Source organism: Lampetra planeri, chromosome 18 (genome assembly GCF_965212315.1).
Source record: "Lampetra planeri chromosome 18, kcLamPlan1.2.h2, whole genome shotgun sequence".
NCBI lineage: Eukaryota > Metazoa > Chordata > Hyperoartia > Petromyzontiformes > Petromyzontidae > Lampetra > Lampetra planeri.
This window is the reverse complement of record NC_136124.1, coordinates 8,793,272-8,811,438: the sequence shown is the minus strand read 5'-3', so window position 1 is coordinate 8,811,438 and position 18,167 is coordinate 8,793,272.

The following is an 18,167-nucleotide window of genomic DNA, read 5'->3' as shown; positions in this document are numbered from 1 at the left end:
TCATCACTCACCGTCTCATCACTCACCCTCTCATCACTCACCGTCTCATCACTCACCCTCTCATCACTCACCGTCTCATCACTCACCCTCTCATCACTCACCGTCTCATCACTCACCCTCTCACCACTCACCCTCTCACCCTCTCACCACTCACCCTCTCATCACTCACCGTCTCATCACTCACCCTCTCATCACTCACCGTCTCATCACTCACCGTCTCATCACTCACCCTCTCATCACTCACCCTCCCATCACTCACCCTCCCATCACTCACCGTCTCACCACTCACTCTCTCATCACTCACCCTCTCATCACTCACCCTCCCATCACTCACCGTCTCACCACTCACTCTCTCATCACTCACCCTCTCATCACTCACCGTCTCATCACTCACCCTCTCATCACTCACCCTCTCATCACTCACCCTCTCACCACTCACCGTCTCATCACTCACCCTCTCATCACTCACCCTCTCATCACTCACCCTCTCATCACTCACCGTCTCATCACTCACTCTCTCACCACTCACCCTCTCACCACTCACCCTCTCATCACTCACCGTCTCATCACTCACCGTCTCACCACTCACCCTCTCACCACTCACCCTCTCACCACTCACCGTCTCATCACTCACCGTCTCATCACTCACTCTCTCACCACTCACCCTCTCACCACTCACCCTCTCATCACTCACCGTCTCATCACTCACCGTCTCATCACTCAATCTCTCACCACTCACCCTTTCATCACTCACCGTCTCATCACTCACCCTCTCATCACTCACCGTCTCATCACTCACTCTCTCACCGCTCACCCTCTCATCACTCACCGTCTCATCGCTCACCCTCTCATCACTCACCGTCTCATCACTCACCCTTTCATCACTCACCGTCTCATCACTCACCCTCTCATCACTCACCCTCTCATCACTCACCCTCTCATCACTCACCGTCTCATCACTCACCCTCTCACCGCTCACCCTCTCACCACTCACCGTCTCATCACTCACCCTCTCATCACTCACCCTCTCACCACTCACCGTCTCATCACTCACCGTCTCATCACTCACCGTCTCATCACTCACCCTCTCATCACTCACTCTCTCACCACTCACCCTCTCACCGCTCACCCTCTCACCACTAACCCTCTCACCACTCACCACGATCACCGTGCGCCGTTATCTCATGTCACGACTTTGCTCAACATTTCTCGTGTCGTGCTCACCCACTCACCAGCTCACCACTCACCGCCTGATCATGACTCGCCACTCAGCGCACCTATTTCAATCTCTCAATATTACGCAATGCACCTGCTCACCACTCACACCACTCATACCACTCGCTACACACACACACTAATACGCACTCACTAACCTCACTAATTACCATTCACCTCCTCAGTATCTCAACATTTAAATGCTCAGATTATCATCACTCAGCTGCTCACCATCTCACTCCTCACTTTATAAACCTCTTACCATGAGCTAAGCCAGCCTCCCACACCACTCACCTACCCACCCTCACCAATCCCACGACTATTATATTAAGTACTCCTCAAGACGCACATTACTCACTGATCGCCAGCTCACCAGCTATTTCCCCACAACGCATCACCCAAAACCTCACGATGGGTGAGCTTTGCGGTACTCACAATCGCCAGCTCCCCACTCACCCCCGCTCACCACCACTCCCGCTGCTATGGCACAGGGTGTGAGTGAGCGAGCGAGTACGGATCACGCCGACCCGAGAAGAGACGAGGAAGAGACGAGGAGGGAGAGGAGAGATGGGGGGGTGCCGACACGAACAGCACAACCATTAGCGTCACCACAAGCAGCACCACCGCGACCACCACCATCATCGTCGCCATCCGCGTCTTCACGTCACCGGCACTACCGTCAACATCGACAGTACCATCGCTGCCGACACCATCAGTACCATGACCACTGCCACCAGCATCACCGTCATCACCGCCATCAGGCAAACTCCATCAGTGTCGTGAGCTTCGCTCCGATTGCCACCGTGAGAGAGAGAGAGCACTGTCGACACCGTCGTGAATTCGCCACGTGTAGCCTCGACGGCTTCCAGTCATCGTAGTCATCTCGCCTGGTAGCGAGCTAAACCTCGTGCACGAATCGTACCCTTCCCAAGTCTGTCTCTCCACGTACAACACAAACGTGTCCTCCACGTAGCGGCCGAGGGATTGTGGAAAACTTATTCTGTGTTTTTACGCGGAGAGGCAGATATAAGGAAACAGTGCCCGCTTATCTATTGTCGTAGGTATTTACATTATCCGCAATTACGCTCGCGATTAATATATAACCATTACACACAGTCCATCACGCAGTATTCGTCAGCCATGATCAGTCCGCCGCTGGATGAAGGCCACCCTAAGTCGTGGCCACCTCTCACGGCCCCGCGGCGTGGCAATCCGCCCAGCCCGCTCGCTCGAGGCGATTATCACGGCAATGATCACAGCCGCTTGTAAACGGGGAGACCGCAGGGGCCTGCTGGGAGGCAGGAGCGGCGCGCGTCTGCTGCAATTACCACGCGTCGCGTCCAGCTGAGTGACACAGCCTCAAAACGCGTCTGCTGCACTGACCACACATTGTCCTGCGGAGGGAGCTGGTAGGAACGTTGGGTTGCTCGGTCAATGGCCAGGGTCAACGGCGGCGTGGTGTATTCCGCAAATATGCCCGACTGTGAGGGCGGGCACAAGCCGGCGTGAGTAGGTTAAACGTTGAGTTTTATAAGGGCACCACGGGGTGACCAGCCCCTCCCCACCCAGCCCCTCCCCACCCTCCCCACCCAGCCCCTCCCCACCCTCCCTTCCCCACCCAGCCCCTCCCTCCCCACCCAGCCCCTCCCTGCACGACGGACGGACGGACGGACACAATAATCCCCTGTGGGCTGGTGTAACCAGCAGGTTCCTACCAGTATAACCTCCACATGCATCGCAGTATACAAGACTGCTCGATGCGCAATGAGATAATGCGACGAGCATCACAACCAGAACACTGAAACCGACACCAACCCCCTGGGCTCCCTGTCCTGGCCAACGTTCTGTCACTAAATACCCGCGTGCACATTGCAAGGGAGTTTTCACGCTTTCTATGCCAACGACCACCACCTCCAACCGTGGTCCACCAAGACCTCGTCAATGTTTCTCGCCGCAAACTCAAGTCCCGATCCCCCTTCTAGGATCGCTCTGCTGCTGTCACCGTGCCTGAATCTCGCCCAGATCCGGAAGAACGTTGACGAGCAGAGTGGAACAACGCAGACGTCCAGAATGAACACCTCACTCGACACCCAAACATCATCGCACCTCCATCATTTGACCTCCTTTGCCAGTACCAAAATATAATAATCGGGTTTTCCCCCTTTTTTCTGGCAACAAAACTGAAACATTCTTACGAGGATTCATGTCTGCATTAACCACAATACTTGCAGTCAAAATGCAAACAAAAAACACACACTATGATAATATATGCATTGTCCTTGAAACTTGGTGTGGACCAATCAGTTTCAAGGACAATGCATATATTATCATAGTGTGTTTTTTGTTTGCATTTTGACTGCAAGTATTGTGGTTAATGCAGACATGAATCCTCGTAAAAAGGTTCCAGTTTTGTTGCCAGAAAAAAATGGGTGGTATAACCATCAACCGCATCGGAACATTTGAACATCTGTGAAAACGAGCTCGAAAGCTCATCAGATGGCTCCACTCTAAATAAAGATTCTGAGTCTAAGAACATCAACAGGCCGATGCGAACATGTCCTTCATGAATGGAAAATGAAAGACACAAGCCATTGAACACAAACAATGGAACAAATAATAAATCGCTGTAGTCTGCAATCCTTCAGCCGAGGACAAATTGCAAAACCACACGACCCGGTGAAGCCCTCTCGTGGCTGGCAGACCTCGACCTCGACAGTGGCATTTAGCTCCCGAACCAATTGGTGCCATGCACAAGAATAGAAAATCGCCGTTGGGGACATCCACAGCTCTCCAATTGGCACCACCCCGTCAATAAACGCAGAACCGCGTTTCGTCTCCACGTATAAACACTCAATATTGGGGGAGGGGTGGAGGAGGCTATCAATCTATTTATTCGCTTTCCATACAAACATGGAGCAAGATTTGTTTAAAGCAGGCACACTCTGCACCGGTTTCGCCGTTCTGCGGTCTCATCAGCGGATCCGGGCTCGTTAAGCAATGCTGTTGGGTTTGTATTCTTAGGTTTTGTCGGTAAAGTCACGTAGGTAAAAAATAAAAATTAATAAAAGTAAAATAAAAATAAAATAAAAATCACGACGTTTCGGAGGCAACACAAGCTTCCGTCTTCAGGTGGAACCGTCACAGCACGATAGCTGTATCAAGTGAGAGAAATTCCAAGAACACAGTATTTGTATATATACTGGTTGAGGGTGGGAGGAGCCAAGATAGCCCCTGAATATTATTTTTGTGAGGTTCGGTGCGGCAGATATTATTTGCACTCTGTATAAGTCGCGGGATATGGGTCCCCGCGACAGGCAATGCGGTGAGGTTGTGCGTGAAGCTGTGCACCGGCGAGGTTGGTGTTGCCCTGTCCACAAACTCTCAGTCGCCCTTCGGAGGTGCGAGCGTGAACGCGGCTGAAGTGCACGGAGGGTTCAATCGATGCGCGCTGCTTTCATCTGTGAACAGTTTAACATCGACGAAAATAGATAAATCGTAAAAAAAAGAACAAATCTAAGGTTAAAATAAATACCACTCTGCCCTTTTCAAGTCCGTATCAGAAACATATTTTCACGGTCTTTATAACATTTACACAGGACGCAATTTGCTTTAAATTAAAGTAGTTTCGTTCCATTGAGCAGCTGTGGGCAACACTGAGGCTGGAAATGCTAAACAGCTGCTATAATTTTCGATCTAATTTGCATTTCCAAGCTACGTTCAGGGACCTCGCTCCTCATGAGCAGAGCGAGTTCCCAGCAGACGAACATCCTCCAGCCTCACCCAGCGACACCAAGGGCACTAACGGTGACCTTTGACCTTCACTCAGCAACAATAACAACAATGCGAGATCGACGCGAATACAACCTGACACGCGACCCCTGTGTCAGAACGGCCCGCTGAAGCGGACATCACAGCACTACTTCTGAGGTCCCTTCAAGTGACCAGGTCCATGCACGGCAGGGGGCAGCATTTTGCCACCAACATATTTTTTTTGTCTGATATGATGTGTGTGTGTGTCTGTATCTGATACACACTGCAAATGTAGGATTCATATCAAACGATCAAACCGAAGCCAGTCATGGAATGACAATTCAATTCTAGATTTTAAACTCCTCATTTTATGCAAATGTAAATGTGGAGGATGTGATGCAAACTATCCCCACAGACCTCTGCGCTGCGAGACTGTGGGGACAGGGTTGGATTGCGGTCATTTGGGGTCACTATGCAATTAAATGATGCCATTTCCTTTTCATTTGTGCGGTCACGGATTGTTTCTGGCTTGTAATGCGTAGTTTGTCCGGGAGAAACTAAAAATGCTTCTTTCCCTGCCTGCATTGATTGCCTATGACCCATACATTCTGTTTGTGTACAGCATCATTGAGATGCAGTTGCCTTCGATCATTAGCAGCCGCAACAGCCGTGATCAATCCACTGCTGGATGAAGGCTTCCCAAGCCACCGCCAAATATGTCACGGTCTTGCAGAGTTAACATCCTTTTAGCACACGAGCCGATCGCTCCATCCCTTCGGTGGACGTCATCTCAGACGCGTCCTGTCCCTCGGCTGCCATTCCGTCGTGATTCTTGACCAGCGTCTGCCGTCCCGCCTAACGCAGTGTCCCGCCCAGGCACACTGAGCTCTATTCACAGTTTTAATTGTCTTCAACCAGCGCGTGTTCTCGAATCAATGATCCTCTTTCTGCAGTTAAGTGTAGCCGATGTCTACATCCACGCTGTTGTTGTACGCACGTCGCCAGCATAGTCCTCTGGCCACAAGCCAGCGGCTCTGATCAACGGCGAGCTCGAGCATTGACGCCAACCTGAACTTGCCACCACTTAACCGTGAATGTCCTGCCCTCAACAAGCTCAGGGGTGGAGTGGCGGCACAGCCGTTAGCGCGTTGCCCAATGAATACCTGAGGTCAATTCCCGGCCGCGGCTAGCGTCAGTTGTGAGTGCTATCTGAACCGGTTCTGGACCCACGGTTCACAAACCAGCAAGGTGAAGTATGGTAAGACAACCCCCATGATCGATACAGCACAGGGAGGCCTTCATCCAGCAGTGGGTTGACAAAGGATGTACACGGGCGGAGGGGTGGAGCATTGGTGCAGCGGGTAGCGCATTGCACGCTGAACCTGATTGCCCCGAGTTCAATTTGTAACCACGGCGAATATCTGGCCCCCAACAAAACCCACTGTTCGTCAATAAGTGGCGGTACCAGGCTAGGTGCACCTTGACGCCACGTGAAGTGTCCACGGCTCGCTGGATGGAGGTCTCAGACAGAGCTAGGTGTTACGGGGTATTTATCCAGCAGTGGATAGATCATGGCTGATAATGATGGAATAAGGATTCCATTCGACTCACAGTGGTAGAACTGGCAGCAGAACGCGAGATGTTGCGGACCCCTGCCTGCCTGCCTCTGTGCTGATCTCAAAGTAGGCGAATGGGGAGCACAGCGCCCACTGACGCGAATGCGTTCAAGACGCTCTGTGGCTCACAGGCTCATATTTATCTTGCTAGCAGTGCTCATCACTCAAGACGTAGAAACCCATATCCCCGACCCCACCGTTTCACCACCCACTAAGTCTGGCTGGGTGGAGCAGCGGTTAGACTAGCAATCTGAAGGTTGTGAGTTCATTTCCCAGTCAGGGTTCACTCAGCCCATCATCCCCTGGGGGTAGATACAATTATGATCACCTTGTGGGGAACTTAACAGAGGCTGTCCTACGGAATGCTTCACCTCCACCATATGAATGTGGACTTTCCACCACTGATTCAGGGCTGCTAAGGTGAGACGCTGCCCCATTCCACCCACTTAGATAATTCTGTGTTCACAATGACATGGAGAGGACATGGAGCAGGAGGAGGATGAGTTGTTGTGGAAGAGTGGTGAAAGCTTTTTGTGTTTAGTTTGTTATCCTTGTCCCGCACCTCCGATTAGCACGGTTGGTTACATACGATGCGAAAATAGTTCGCATTCTGTGATGGTGATTGCTCTGAAGGCCACTGTGCTGAACGCGGCCATCCGATGTCCACGCTTGCAGTGGGCGGAAGTGCAGCTACATCCATCGTTGTACTGTACTACGCTCCGTCTTCTATGCTCCCCATTTTCACCAATCCTCTGCGACCATCTTGGTGAAGTATGATCAAAGGTGGCCAAATAACCTCCCGTGACCTGCACGGAGCAGGTAGGCCCTCGTCCACTGGTGGGTCGACACAAAGCGCTGTAACTCTACATGGACAGTGCTGTGGGAGGAGGAGGAGACACTGAAGTTCAAGCACGCTACGGAGATGAAATGAAAAAAAAACACATTCCTGCGGAGGGAGCTGGTAGGAACGTTGGGTTGCTCGGTCAATGGCCAGGGTCAACGGCGGCGTGGTGTATTCCGAAAAAATGGCCGACTGTGAGGGCGGGCACAAGCCGGCCCAACCCTCCCCACCCAGCCCCTCCTCATCCTCCCCTCCCAACCCAGCCCCTCCCCACCTACCCCACCCAGCCCCTCCCCACCCATCCCCACCCTTCCCATTTTTGGATGCACGACAGACGGACGGACACAATAATCCCCTGTGGGCTGGTGGAACCAGGTGGTTCCCACCACTAAAAACTTGTTTTTTAAATGTGCTTATGTATCCAGGAGGACCACACTGAGTTGTGGGACTGTTTTCCAGGAGGGTCCCGTGTTGGGTTTTAATTGTAAGGTGTTTTCAGACAATTTCTGAGTGTGTATTATACCAGTGGGAGGAACCCGTAGCACCCAGAGAATCCCCACGTGCGCGGGGGGCAACACTCTATCCCCATACAGTTGGAAACAGATGTCGATTAGTCCACTTGCTGTACTGCCTTCTGCTGGCGAGCTAGGATATGGCAACTCGACGCCCACGGGAAGGGAGTTTCACAACATAAATGCGTAAATTTCGATTTAAAGCTTTCGTGACTGCATGGATTCATCTTCTTGGTTCTTTCGGTAAAGTCACGTAGAAGTAAAATAATAAAATAATAAACATAAAACATAATAAAATAATTCTCACGACGTTTCGGCCACAACGCAAGCAGCCGTCTTCAGGTGGAGAACAGGTCTGTCGGGAAGGCATTCAGACTCTGCCTTCTCGACAGACCTGTTCTCCACCTGAAGACGGCTGCTTGCGTTGTGGCCAAAACGTCGTGAGAATTATTTTATTATGTTTTATTTTTATTATTTTCCTTCTACGTGACTTTACCGAAAGAACCAAGAAGAAGAAAAACATAAATGCGATCTACCGACCCTCGCCTCCACAGTGTGGGGTTACAAGCCAACTGCATCGCCGCTACTGTTTGCCGTAGAGTAAACTGTTAGTATTTGAATGCCAAGACGATCTTTGACCGACGCCAGCAAGGATTATGAACAGAGTAAGTGCATGGATAGGAAATTATTTGGTAACAATTGGGGGGGGGGGGGGGGGGGGGCACAGCACCGGTATCCGGTGGTGACCTCTTGATGACATCTGTCGTGCTGATGAGCAGCACGAAAGTGCCGACAAGTGACACGGAACGGGGGGCAACCCAGTGGAGGTCGCCGTCTTGGCTCCAATACGACGACCTCCTCCTACACCCGCACCCACGGCCAATGCAGGCGTCTCTCTCAATGCGACCACAGTCGCCAATCTCAAGCCACAAACTGCATCGTGGCACCGCCGCGCGCTCGCATCACTCGCCGACAGCGTTTCAGAGATTGACCACGGCTGCTCACGGAGCCGTCTGCCGGCTCGCTCAGCAGCCTCGGCGTGGACATGGAAACGTCGGCGGTCAACTCCCCACCGTACGAAACAATGACTCGGAAATTCGAATTTCAGCACTTGTCAGCAGCGGCGGCGGGTGGCTGGGGCGAAGGTGGCCGTGGCTCCCTCCACAAGCCCCTGAGCCAGCCCGAGTTCCCGCACGCGGCCCGCACGGCAACAAACCTCCCGGGCTCGGCGAGACAACGCAAGGTCACCACGAGCGGAGCACGTGGCGGGCTGACGCGATCGGTGAACCCGCGCCGTGCTCGCATCCATCCGCGTGCCACGTGCTCTGCTGCCAGAAACCTTGTGCTCTCTCGTTTTAGGACATTAACATTTGAAAGAAGTTGACATCACATGCATTGAATTTATTTTTAAGGTTATATCCACCCCGAGATTGTTTTCCCCACGCCCTAGGCCTTGTAGGAAGTAAGAGTGCTGAATTCCAATAAGCCCCCAGCTCGGTCTTATTATAAGCATCGTATATAATCACACAGATCGAACTGCACATCGAAGAGGGAGAGTTATTCGCTCCACATCCCACATATTTAATTTGGGAAAACTATCTCTTGACGCTCCGGTCATTTGAGTGATCGCTGTTGTAAAATGTCTCGGAATTGTACCGTGAGAACCTATTAGTGCTGATGATTGCTTCAGCTGTGCTGCTGGAGGTAAGGGAGGCTCAGTGCTGGGCCACTGTGCCCTGTGTGTGAGCAGACAGACCAATGAAGTCATCGCCGGCACGCATGCCGTCTTGTCTTGCCGCAGCGTGCCACTGAGGCTGCGTGCTGCACCACAGGCAGCGGTGCAGCGGTGGCAGTGGTGAATAAACCCCATGACTAGCATGGTGTGGGAAGGACTTCATCCAGCAGTTGATAAACAAACGATTGCACCTTTTTATATCTATAGTACTATATACTGTATCATATGCAGCACAACAGTTTAATAATAACAATGCTAATTGTTTATTTTTGTGGCATGGTGGTGTGTAGTGACGACACTTGTGTTTCACAGCAAGAAGCAGCTACAACACCTGGCAAGCCCTGGCAGGTGGTCTCCCATCACAATAAAAATCAGACTCAACCAGCTTAGCTCCTGAGATTCAAGGGGATCAATTGTACATGAACACTGGGTTAGTAGGTGGAAGGCAAGGTCATTCGCAAGATGATCTTCCGCTCAGAATTTTGAAAGAAGGACGTGCTCAGGGCTGAGATGGGCTATACTGAAGACGCAACTATGGCAATGAATGTGGCGCGTGGAGTATGCACAGCTAATAAAGAGATTCCTGTTTCTTCTGCAAATAACCACCGATTTCACTCAGGTGCTGAGATGTGAGCCAAAGCTCATCACAAACTTGAAAGACTTTGCAGAAGCACCGATGCATTTTTTATGAAATCTGGCACTTGCTGCTCTCTGTGTCCTGCGACGGAATGTTACAGCAGAGAGCTTAACTTTTCATGTGCACTAATTCTGTTTCCCATTCCGCACCGAAAACTTAAACAAACCCGAGTCTCATATCTGTAGAAGCGGAAAGCTGACGAACTCATACGTTTTGAGTTTTCTTTGCTGTGCAGCTTGAGTTGCCGAAACTTTGTGCCAGGGAACTGCTTCACTCCCCAGTGCAGGAACACCGTGCACCAAATCACACAGCACCAAATCACACATCACCAAATCACACAGCACCAAATCACACGGCATCACACAGCATCACACAGCACCAAATCACACAGCATCACACAGCACCAAATCACACAGCATCACACAGCACCAAATCACACAGCATCACACAGCACCAAATCACACAGCACCAAATCACACATCACCAAATCACACAGCATCACACAGCACCAAATCACACAGCATCACACAGCACCAAATCACACAGCATCACACAGCACCAAATCACACAGCATCACACAGCACCAAATCACACAGCATCACACAGCACCAAATCACACAGCACCAAATCACACAGCATCACACAGCTCAATTCAACATGGGCTTCATGTGCAGCAAGCATGATAGTTTCTATTTCCTTTATAGATGTAGAATTAAACACATGCCACGGTGTAATTGTGGCCATGCAAGCCATGGAACGTCCCGTATAGTAACCCACTGTTGTCTGCACTCCATCAACTCAACAATAGAAAAACGACGCGAACTTTCTCCTGAAGCCCTCTTGTTGTGGCGAACATATCTCGTCATCGGCATTTAGCTCCCGAACATCTTGCTGCCATACGCAATCATAGGATGTTGGCTTCAAGTCAGTTGCAAATCGCTGCATTAAAAAGTAAACGTGTGATCCGGGCGGTTGGGTGGCAAATTGGTAACACTTTGTGCCTCACAACAAGAAAGATCGGGGCCCCTCCGTCTATGTGTGGAGTTTGTGTGTTTTCCCCCTGTTCTGCAGAGTGTGTGTGAGTGTGTGGAGTTTGTGTGTTTTCCCCCTGTTCTACAGAGTGAGTGTGAGTGTGTGGAGTTTGTGTGTTCTCCCCCTGTTCTGCAGAGTGTGTGTGAGTGTATGGAGTTTGTGTGTTCTCCCCCTGTTCTGCAGAGTGTGTGTGAGTGTGTGGAGTTTGTGTGTTCTCCCCCTGTTCTACAGAGTGTGTGTGAGTGTGTGGAGTTTGTGTGTTCTCCCCCTGTTCTGCAGAGTGTGTGTGAGTGTATGGAGTTTGTGTGTTCTCCCCCTGTTCTGCAGAGTGTGTGTGCGTGTGTGGAGTTTGTGTGTTCTCCCCTTGTTCTGCAGAGTGTGTGTGAGTGTGTGGAGTTTGTGTGTTCTCCCCCTGTTCTACAGAGTGTGTGTGAGTGTGTGGAGTTTGTGTGTTCTCCCCCTGTTCTACAGAGTGTGTGTGAGTATGGAGTTTGTGTGTTCTCCCCCTGTTCTGCAGAGTGTGTGTGAGTGTATGGAGTTTGTGTGTTCTACCCCTGTTCTGCAGAGTGAGTGTGAGTGTGTGGAGTTTGTGTGTTCTCCCCCTGTTCTACAGAGTGAGTGTGAGTGTATGGAGTTTGTGTGTTCTCCCCCTGTTCTGCAGAGTGTGTGTGAGTGTATGGAGTTTGTGTGTTCTCCCCCTGTTCTGCAGAGTGAGTGTGAGTGTATGGAGTTTGTGTGTTCTCCCCTTGTTCTGCAGAGTGAGTGTGAGTGTGTGGAGTTTGTGTGTTCTCCCCCTGTTCTACAGAGTGAGTGTGAGTGTGTGGAGTTTGTGTGTTCTCCCCCTGTTCTACAGAGTGAGTGTGAGTGTATGGAGTTTGTGTGTTCTACCCCTGTTCTGCAGAGTGAGTGTGAGTGTATGGAGTTTGTGTGTTCTCCCCTTGTTCTGCAGAGTGTGTGAGTGTATGGAGTTTGTGTGTTCTCCCCTTGTTCTACAGAGTGTGTGTGAGTGTATGGAGTTTGTGTTTTCTCCCCTGTTCTGCAGAGTGAGTGTGAGTGTATGGAGTTTGTGTGTTCTCCCCTTGTTCTACAGAGTGTGTGTGAGTGTGTGGAGTTTGTGTGTTCTCCCCTGTTCTGCAGAGTGAGTGTATGGAGTTTGTGTGTTCTCCCCCTGTTCTACAGAGTGTGTGAGTGTATGGAGTTTGTGTTTTCTCCCCTGTTCTGCAGAGTGTGTGAGTGTGTGGAGTTTGTGTTTTCTCCCCCTGTTCTGCAGAGTGTGTGAGTGTGTGGAGTTTGTGTGTTCTCCCCCTGTTCTGCAGAGTGTGTGAGTGTGTGGAGTTTGTGTGTTCTCCCCTGTTCTGCAGAGTGTGTGAGTGTGTGGAGTTTGTGTGTTCTCCCCCTGTTCTGCAGAGTGTGTGTGAGTGTGTGGAGTTTGCGTGTTCACCCCCTGTTCTGCAGAGTGTGTGAGTGTGTGGAGTTTGTGTGTTCTCCCCTGTTCTGCAGAGTGTGTGAGTGTATGGAGTTTGTGTGTTCTACCCTGTTCTGCAGAGTGAGTGTATGGAGTTTGTGTGTTCTACCCCTGTTCTGCAGAGTGAGTGTGTGGAGTTTGTGTGTTCACCCCCTGTTCTGCAGAGTGAGTGTGAGTGTATGGAGTTTGTGTGTTCTCCCCCTGTTCTGCAGAGTGAGTGTGAGTGTATGGAGTTTGTGTGTTCTCCCCTTGTTCTGCAGAGTGAGTGTGAGTGTATGAAGTTTGTGTGTTCTACCCCTGTTCTACAGAGTGAGTGTGAGTGTATGGAGTTTGTGTGTTCTCCCCTTGTTCTACAGAGTGTGTGTGAGTGTATGGAGTTTGTGTGTTCTACCCCTGTTCTGCAGAGTGAGTGTGAGTGTATGGAGTTTGTGTGTTCTCCCCTTGTTCTACAGAGTGTGTGTGAGTGTATGGAGTTTGTGTGTTCTCCCCTTGTTCTGCAGAGTGTGTGAGTGTGTGGAGTTTGTGTGTTCTCCCCTGTTCTGCAGAGTGTGTGAGTGTGTGGAGTTTGTGTTTTCTCCCCTTGTTCTGCAGAGTGTGTGAGTGTGTGGAGTTTGTGTTTTCTCCCCCTGTTCTGCAGAGTGTGTGAGTGTGTGGAGTTTGTGTGTTCTCCCCTGTTCTGCAGAGTGTGTGAGTGTGTGGAGTTTGTGTTTTCTCCCCCTGTTCTGCAGAGTGTGTGAGTGTGTGGAGTTTGTGTGTTCTCCCCCTGTTCTGCAGAGTGTGTGTGAGTGTGTGGAGTTTGTGTTTTCTCCCCCTGTTCTGCAGAGTGAGTGTGAGTGTGTGGAGTTTGTGTGTTCACCCCCTGTTCTGCAGAGTGTGTGAGTGTATGGAGTTTATGTGTTCACCCCCTGTTCTGCAGAGTGTGTGTGAGTGTGTGGAGTTTGTGTTTTCTCCCCCTGTTCTGCAGAGTGAGTGTGAGTGTGTGGAGTTTGTGTGTTCACCCCCTGTTCTGCAGAGTGTGTGAGTGTATGGAGTTTATGTGTTCACCCCCTGTTCTGCAGAGTGTGTGGAGTTTGTGTGTTCTCCCCTGTTCTGCAGAGTGTGTGAGTGTGTGGAGTTTGTGTGTTCACCCCCTGTTCTGCAGGGTGAGTGTGAGTGTGTGGAGTTTGTGTGTTCTCCCCCTGTTCTGCAGAGTGAGTGTGAGTGTGTGGAGTTTGTGTGTTCTCCCCCTGTTCTACAGAGTGTGTGTGAGTGTGTGGAGTTTGTGTGTTCTCCCCCTGTTCTGCAGAGTGTGTGTGAGTGTGTGGAGTTTGTGTGTTCTCCCCCTGTTCTGCAGAGTGTGTGAGTGTGTGGAGTTTGTGTGTTCTCCCCCTGTTCTACAGAGGGTGTGTGAGTGTGTGGAGTTTGTGTGTTCTCCCCCTGTTCTACAGAGTGAGTGTGAGTGTGTGGAGTTTGTGTGTTCTCCCCCTGTTCTACAGAGGGTGTGTGAGTGTGTGGAGTTTGTGTGTTCTCCCCCTGTTCTGCAGAGTGTGTGAGTGTGTGGAGTTTGTGTGTTCTCCCCCTGTTCTGCAGAGTGTGTGAGTGTGTGGAGTTTGTGTGTTCTCCCCCTGTTCTGCAGAGTGTGTGAGTGTGTGGAGTTTGTGTGTTCTCCCCCTGTTCTGCAGAGTGTATGTGAGTGTATGGAGTTTGTGTGTTCTCCCCCTGTTCTACAGAGTGTGTGTGAGTGTGTGGAGTTTGTATGTTCACCCCCTGTTCTGCAGAGTGAGTGTGAGTGTATGGAGTTTGTGTGTTCTCCCCCTGTTCTGCAGAGTGTGAGTGTGTGGAGTTTGTGTGTTCTCCCCCTGTTCTACAGAGTGTGTGTGAGTGTGTGGAGTTTGTGTGTTCTCCCCCTGTTCTGCAGAGTGAGTGTGAGTGTATGGAGTTTGTGTGTTCTCCCCCTGTTCTGCAGAGTGAGTGTGAGTGTGTGGAGTTTGTGTGTTCTCCCCCTGTTCTGCGTGGATTTTCTCCAGGCTCTGGTTTCCTGTCATATCCAAACATACAACGTAATTGTCGTGAGCCAAACATCCCAATGTAGCAGGATCTTCCTTAGATATCGCCTTCAAACGCTGCACTGTTATTATTTTATTATTGCGATTGTGCTTTTTTTACCCAGTAAAGCCTCACCCAGTCTCAAGACTCTTTTTCAGAAGGATCCTGTCAGGTTTCTGTGGTCGGGGGCGATTTTACTGCTGCGTGTAATCCCAACTGAGTAGCGTAATATCCAGGATTTGTTTAAATATTGGGCGGTTTAGCCACGACTTTTAAAAATTAAACTAAGAGAGGAAACCTTAGAACCAGGAAGAATCCAATTGGAGAACTCTACGCAGAAAGGTTCCAAATTCAGTAATCGAACCCAGGAATGTATTGATGTAAGGCATGAGTGTTACCACTGCACCACCCTGCCACCCAGTGTGTTTCTTCTGGGTGGTAAGGAATTATCATTATGTCATCTTCATTTAATCCAAACACCCACACTCACAAGTGTGGTTTTCTACTTCTGACGGTAAGAATCAACAACAACAGCAGCAGCAGATGTGTGCGTCCCTGCCCAGCTGGTCTGCTTCCGGACACACACTGGGATGCTGGAAGTATTAAAGGAATAAAAAAAAAATCTTCATTAGCTGGGGAGTTGGGGATTGTCCAGCAGTGCCTTTATGCTGAAATGTGGTAAACAATGTCGCATTGCAGCCTCCGATTGGCAGCTTGCGGTGAAAAAAAAACATTGGCACTTCACATCGCTGAATAGAAATAAATTAATCATCGATTTTTACTCATTGCCAATGGTGAGAATGTCAGCTTCTAAAAATATTTCTTTTGGTGAGAAGCAGAGGCGGTTTCTTCATTAGGGCGATTGGGCGACGCACCACCAATGTCATTCAACCACAGAGTCACGCTAGCCGTCACTGTGCCTCTGGATATAGTCCAATCAGCGTCATGCTACGTTCTGTGGAGTACCGCCTCTTTTTGGGCGATTTCCCTCCGGCTGAGAATCGCCCCGAGTGGTCCCATAGACTTACATTCAAAGATGTTTTTTTTCGAACGGGGGGCGCTGCAATGCATTCTCTATGGCTTCCGGGAGGGCTCGCACTAACATGCTTACGTCATCATACGTAAGCACGTTTCATCCAACAAAATTATTTGTCGCCACCTAGTGGAATATTTAATAAAAGAAACATGAGTGGATTGTATTAATAGTGAGTATAGAAACAAACAAGATGTATTGTAAGAGTCACTTTATTTTTCATTAATATTAAAGAAGTGAAGTTGCCTTTACATGCTTAAGCTGTTAATTTATCCTTTGCATGGGTGGACCTTATCCTTATCAATCATCCAGACATTTGCCCCCCCTGAGAGATTTTGCAGGAGCCGCCACTGGTGAGAAGGTCTCGAAGAATTTTTCTTTGCAAAATTAGAGAAACCTCATTTGTTGACAAGAAGGCGCCACGCGGTGTTTTGTATTGGGCGCCACGATGCCATTGAATGGAACGCACCGATGCATGCCCTGAGCCTTGCGTAAACATTCCCACCACACGTGCCCTGCTTCCTTGCAGCAAAGTTCAGCTGCGAGGAAATTCCCACCATCGCCGTTAAAACTGTTTGCGCAAGTGGTTGTGACTCCCGGCTACTCCTCATATTTGCCAGTCTTGGAAAACGAAATATCAGTCAATGGGCCACGGCAGAAATTGGTACCACCTAATGTGGCAGATCTTTTGTACACATTTGTTTACATGACCAACAACTGTGGACGATGTGACAACCCTCTCATTTCAAACGGTTATCACACAATTCACTGTAACTGGCCACACGAAGAAATTGGAACCACGAAAGTGTTGCCAAGCTCATGGACTATCGGCACTGCCAAAATTCGGGTACACGTGCAGCACGCACGGCTTGGCCAGTGTTGCGTCGCCATGTGCCACGTGGATGTCGCCGCAGCAGAGATATTCGCTTGCGCGTCACATCAAATGGCTGAGAGCGTGGGCAGCAGCAGCAGCAGCAGCAGACGGAATTCTACTGGGAAAACGCACTTACACTAATCAGCAAATCAGCCACACGCCCGGTGAATTAGTGGACTTTTAAATGGGTTAGCATTTTTTATTTAATATTTCCATTTGCCCAAGAAAGCATTTCTGAGCCTTGAGACTATTTTCTAGGCGTACCCTGCATTTTGATGTTTGGCCAGTTTCGTTGATGAACGTTTGGGTTAATGAGAGGGAAAGCCTTAAAGAGCCACACAAACAGATTCAAGAATCCATCGTTGTACTGCATAACCTCGCAACTTTACAGTCTAAGCCTACAACATCTGGTATTCTATGGCATTCTCCCATCTAAGTACGAACTAGGCTCCATCCAGCTTAGCTTCTGAGATCCATAAAATCTGGGCACATTCAGGGCGATCTGGTTAGAAATTCAGTAATCAGCCAACATCTGATCCTGCTGATGCCATTTGTCTTAATTCAAAAAACGTAATGACTTGATTATGAATCACGAGCATTAAACAGATGCATCTGCATCTGTTAATGTAATTAGCATACAGTGGAATTCTGTCAATTTATTTGTGGAATATTGTTCTGGCGTTGTGTTGGTATGTTTGGGAATAGAACGTGTGTTTTTGAGCGGGCTCCTGATAGCGCAGATGTGGCACAGTGGTTCACGATCTGCACTTCAATCCCAGCAACCCACGTTCAACTTCCAAACACGCTGTATCTGAACCTGCCCCGGGCCCTTCGTAGGTCAACGCAAGACAACCTGCTGATCTGGTGAATAACAATAGGGTTGACACCTGTCCGAGTCAAACCCAGAAGGTTGGTGACCCTCCGAACATCATTTAACCTGGACAGCGAGGGAATTGGCTTCTGTTACGAGGTGCCAGGAATGTATTTGCATTGAGATCTGGTGGCAGGTGTTGAACGTTATCCCAGTGGATAACACGATTTGGATAGAGCTAGGCAGTGTAGAAAATATGTCCGGGTTTGCTCTGTGGAACAGGTGGCAACCCTAGCCAAGCATCAGAAAACATCAGCATTGGTGAGACAAATGCGACTGGTGTGGCGTTGTACCAGCCTGAATTGGCCACACTGGGCTGAATGCACGATAAGGAAAGCTCGTCATGGATTACCACGCGGTTAATTTGGAGCATAACCACAACATTGCCAAGCATGGCCACTTTGATGATGTGACATTTAGAACACACTCGTTGCCAGCTGAGCTGTAAAAAAACGTATCTGTCATTAAAATTATATGAAGGGACACTGTCAAAGTAATTTGGCGGAAAAAGTCATTTCGGTTGATGCATTAGACTTGGATTCGCAGATCAGACCAGACACC